General features: G+C 28.2%; 1 long non-coding RNA gene across 1 annotated transcript; it reads right to left on the bottom strand.

Annotated features, from left to right (window-relative positions):
* Positions 1 to 1340: 1340 nt before the first annotated feature.
* LOC122528910 lies at positions 1341 to 3859 on the bottom strand. Its single transcript, XR_006306690.1, has 3 exons — positions 3720 to 3859; positions 3530 to 3595; positions 1341 to 1751 (listed from the first exon to the last, which is right to left on the bottom strand). It is a non-coding gene; the product is annotated as an uncharacterized LOC122528910 (long non-coding RNA).
* Between the last annotated feature and the right edge of the window lie 1669 nt (positions 3860 to 5528).

Here is a 5528-nt window from a genome sequence, read left to right as displayed (position 1 = left end):
TTAAATTGTGAATATTTTATAATACATGTATTAATTATTATTTTAATTTATTATTTATTATTCACTTTATAATAAATTTAATTGATATAAGTATTTATTATATAATAGTAAGTTTTATTATTATTTAATAATAAATAAGTTTCAAACCTGCATTAAAGTCAGTTTGCCTCCACACTTCCGGATTTTCCAGTTTTTCGTGTGACGCCAACATTGAAACACGTGTTTGAAAATGTCGGATCGCCTTCCAGCCCCAATATTATTATTACTAATAGGAGGTTGATTGTTAAAAATCACAAAAAATAAGAAAGAAATTAAATAATTATAAATAAATAAAATTAATGAATTGATTTCTCTACCAAGCAAGTGGAGAGATCGAGGTAGTGGAGGGATCGAGATAGTGGAGGGGATAGTGCCAGCGAGGAGGAAAGTGGGGGGTGGCTCGCGAGCCGCTAGTTAGCTCCAGAAGGAGAAGAAAAGTAAATGTGGAGGGGGCTCTCGAAGAGGAGCACGAGCCAACCGTTAGACAGGCTTGGTCTAATTGTAAGCCATTTGATATTTCGCATGAACGACATCAGGTTTAATAGACCACGATTCGTAGAGGATGTTTCATCGGTAAATGAAAAAATTTTTTATGAAAAACATCTCCTCATTTTTGTATTGTCGTATTCTCCATTGACAAAAATTTAAATGGTTTCCAAAGTCTCTTGATGAATAACAGATACAGATAAATGAAAAGGATGAAATTTGAGTAGTGTTGAAAATTGGTAGCGTAATAAGATATTTTCTAAAATTTTTTTAAATTATTTCACATTCGATAAAAACAAAAATCGAAGCATCGAACATTGGCTAAGATACACGAGTCAAACGTTCTTTATTCACGTTGCAAATGATTTTATAGTTTTTTTCTTATTTGAGTTTCGAGAGTTTCCAATCACAAAAAGAAAAAGAACACAAAACTTCGAGTTTTCGAAACTTTTCAATATTTCGAGTAATCCATCCTCCCTTTTCTTTCTTTTTTTTTTTTTTTCGTTAATCGTCTTCAATCAACTGTTACGTAGACATATAAAAATCGTTCTTTCTTCTTCGATTCAACATGCACAATTAAACGTTCACAAAACTTTGAAACCTATTAAAACTTTTAATATTTCATAAAAAAACTTGAAAGATACAGGATAAAAAGGCTCGTTAAAACTTTTGAAAGTTTTAAACATCCAATTATGATAGAAATTTTCATAGCATTAAGAAACATTTCGTAATTGGAATGCGTAATTTCCTATATACTTTGTACAATCAAACAAATTTCAAATAATATCTCAATCAACATGAAAACAAACCGACGAAACACTGCGCGAAAGATAATCTTTGTAAATATATTTATATTTTATTCGAAATACATTTTTATTCAGCACTGCATATTACGTGTATTCTGTGCTTTTTTGCACCTTCAGATTCCTCACAAATACAATTAGACAATAAGAATCACGTATATGCGTATATTATACAGGATGATGCGTAATTTCGCGACACGATTAAAAATATTCGTATTTTTCTTTAAACTTAAAGAAAATTCAATATATCAAAATTATTGAAAATCATCGCTGACTCGACGAGTTTATTGTCGCGTAGTTGCTTTAACGCGCGAAATTTAGCTTTTAAGTCGATGATTAGAATTATAAATGAATTATAATCCAGCGTTTCCAGAAACAAGCTGGAGAGTGAGATCTTCTAAGATTTGGAAGATCACGTTCTATCTGAAACAATATGAATATTCAACGCGGTGAGAAAGCGATCGGGAAAATCTTGGAATGTCAAGCTGACAATGAGCCCAAACTTTGTCAATCAAATATAATCTCTCGTAAATAATTTCCGTGAATCAAAATTTTATAAAGTAAACTGTAAGGAATCAGGACAGTGTGAAATTTTCAAAAAAAAATCGATTTTTTTCTTTTGTTTTAAATAGCAATTTCAAGTCTTGGAAATAAGATACAAAAGGTCCTAGCCTTTAAAAAACGATTTTGGGATATAATGATAAACCGCGGATACAGAATAATTGTATTTGCATCATGTGTTTACAACTTTAAGTAGTATTGTAAAATGTAAATCGTGAGATTCAAATATTACTTTTGGTGAATCGAATATTAGAGGGCTTGGATTCAATTTAGTTGCGAATTGTGGGAACTGTGAGCCGCGATATATAAGTAAAAAAAAGTAAGTAAAGGATACATATGAAAGATGACGTTTTGAAACCTTAAACGCGTTTTTCTCGAAACTAGGTGTTCAGAAACGGTGTGCAAGATATCTCGGAATCTAACCAACCGATTACTGTGAAACTTGGTACGTGTCTTTAGCGTAACAATTTACTAGGGACTGACGATCGAACATTTTCTAATTTTTAACAATTTAAAAAAAACGTAGAAATTTTTGGCATAAATTCGATACGTCAAAAACAAATAGCTGCTATTTTCATAATTTTGACAGAAATGAAAATGTTGAATCGTCAATCCCTAGAGAATATTGTTTACTTTTAAACTTTTTTTCTCTTTAGTTGCTTTTTATAATGTGTTAGTTTATAATGTGTTAAAATAAACCACAAAAGCTCAATCAAATATGTAGTTTTTTTTTTTTACTAACCCTCCAAAGTATACATAATTTTTAGGCCCGTCACACTGTCCTGCCCCCTTGAGTCAAATATTTCTTTTTAATTATTATTTATGCAAACTCTCACTCCATTTTACCCACATGAGAATACGTAATCAAGCTTTGGCAAAAGTTAGTTTATTAAACATACTACTATTAGACATAACTATCAATATACTAAATGTAACGTTATATATAAGTTAATAGTAATTTTAATAAAATTATACATTTAATAAGTTAACGTTAATAGTCATTTAAATAAAAATAATAAATAAAATAAAAGTAAAAAATGAATTGATGTTATAAAACGCGATAGGAGATACGAACTTATCATTTGTCAATTCATTAATCCTTTTTCGATTCATTCACGCTCCGCTTTTGGTTCGATCAAACATTGTTTTATTATTTAGACTGCACAAATTGCACAATCTTTTGCATATAAGCAACTATTAAGCAAAAGAAAAAATGGCAAAAAGAGAGATACAGAAACTTGTTAAATTAGTGTCTTTCATACTGTCTTCACATATTTTTAATTGAGTTAAATTTATTACACATATATATAATTTCAATTCAACCTCTTGCGCTGGAATGACGTGCCACGCACGTCGAGAATATTTGGCCCAAAATTGCAATATTTTCTTAGTTTTAAGTATATTGAAATACAACGCAGGCAAAACAAATAATAAATTTATTACTCCTTAGTAATTTCTATCCAGTAATATAATATATACCGATGAATTCAAAAAAGAAGTATATTATTCTATACGGTTTGGTCACTCGTTATGGTCCGCGAACCAGTTACTAGCGCAAGAGGTTAATTGAAGTAAACAAAATAAAAGAATAAACAGATGGATTATTGTATTATATATTATATTACGAGTAATATACTCACAATCGCGTTCTGCTAACGTTTCTTGGAAAGAATATTTTGCTGGAGCGAGATCCAAGTTATTCGTAACTGAAAACAATGTGAATATGATCACATTAATCAAACTTTTATTGTTTTTATTGTTTGAGCGTCGAGTAGCGACGAAGTGAACACGACTGAAAGATACATAACCTTAAAATTGTTAATTGCATACCTCTATTTTTTTATAATATATTTTTGTAGTTCACACTTCCAAACATATTGAAGATTTGTTTTGCATAAATCACTATTGAAATACAAACATCTATAAAGTTGATGTGATATGTAATATTTTTTACTCAAAGTGGCCTCTCAAACAAGTTGACAAAGTCTGATCTCAAATTGAGATCTAAAATACTCTCACACACACACACACACACACACACATATATATTAACTATTTTATTAAAATTAATGAAAAAAACAGAATATTTTTACTAACCATGTTTCACAAAAATTTTACTTTTACTTTATTAATTTTTATTGCCCGCTAGTGATACTAGCGGGTGAGATAATATCGGTAATTTTTGCGACAGATGTCGCTTTAGTTATCCTGTTTTACCGATTTACTGTTGTTCTTCTGACAATCACTTTCAACGTACAATTTAAAATGCATCTCGCTTTCACGGTCTCGACGAATGTAATCACTTTGCAATAACTTTAGTTTCCACTTCGCTATAGATCTCGAAATTGAGTTTATGCTGAAACTGAAAATGAGTGTACATGATTTTAACTACATGATTTTGAGATTATGAAAAAAAAATTATAATTCGTAAAAATATACAATCAGTATATACTTCTTACTGACACAAGCATACGTGCAAACCAAACGCCAGTGTGATATTTTAGAGGAATAAAATTAACGTATCAAAGGAATTAATTTTATGGTAATTATTAATTTTATTGAAGTAAGTAAAGTATTAATTTTATTAAAGTGATTAAAGTGATTTAAATTATTAATTTTATTAAAGTGATTAAAGTAATGATTAATTTTATTAAAGTGATTAAAGTAATAATTAATTTTATTAATGTAATTAAAGTAATTACCAATCTTATTAATTATTCTATTAATTATTCTTTTTTTTTCTATCATCTATCAGTAATTTATTTAGTATCACTTCAAATAAAAAGTATCACTTTAGATAAAATAATATAACACAGAAAATAATCATTTTGTTCAAATATGGTGTTTGACATAAAATTTTGTTAATTATATTTCTTTAATACATAACACATTTAAAGCAAACGTGCAATGCAAGTTTGCTAGAACAAATATTATATATATATATATTTATAATTTACATATTTTTTGTACAAAATGTCCAAGTTCAAATTTTCAAATTTTTTTTTTAAAACAAAAAGAACCTGTTAATTTCAATCTCTGCTTTAAATATGCTTTTCATTAAAAATTACCTTAATGTAACTCCAAATTTGAGTTTTTCCAACATGAAACATCTTATTAAAAAATTTTATTCTACATTGAAGTTTTATTCTGTGGTTATCACATGTAGTTTTACTTTCGAATTGTCACTTGAACCAGTTCTTCCTATTAGCAACATCTCTTTGCTTTCTTTCAACGAAAAAATCATATTTTCAAAACATATCATTATTCATCATTATTCATCATTACATACAACGAAAAAATCATTATTCAAAACATATTTTTTCGTGACAAGAACGCAAATCCTGTACTTCACAATTCATTTAATGCAAATACAATTCAAAAAACGCAGATTTCCTAAAATGTTTTCTGTTTACAATCAAAGAATTATTTTTTCCTGTCACGTCTTAGAATCAACTAAATTTAAATATGCTTGATAAACTTTCAAACTCAAATCAAAATATTTATTCTACATTCACGTAATAGCTTTTATTGCAAAGAAAAAATCTTAACAACAGTTGAATAAATTAATTCGAAATACACCTGCTGATTTAAAATTTTCTGAAAGAAAAAAATTCCGCGTAATTTTTTTTCTTAACAATT

Source organism: Frieseomelitta varia, unplaced genomic scaffold (genome assembly GCF_011392965.1).
Source record: "Frieseomelitta varia isolate USP_RPSP 00005682 unplaced genomic scaffold, Fvar_1.2 scaffold_268, whole genome shotgun sequence".
Classification (NCBI taxonomy): domain Eukaryota; kingdom Metazoa; phylum Arthropoda; class Insecta; order Hymenoptera; family Apidae; genus Frieseomelitta; species Frieseomelitta varia.
Note: the sequence above shows the minus strand (reverse complement) of the source record. Positions and strands in the feature narration are given on the sequence as shown.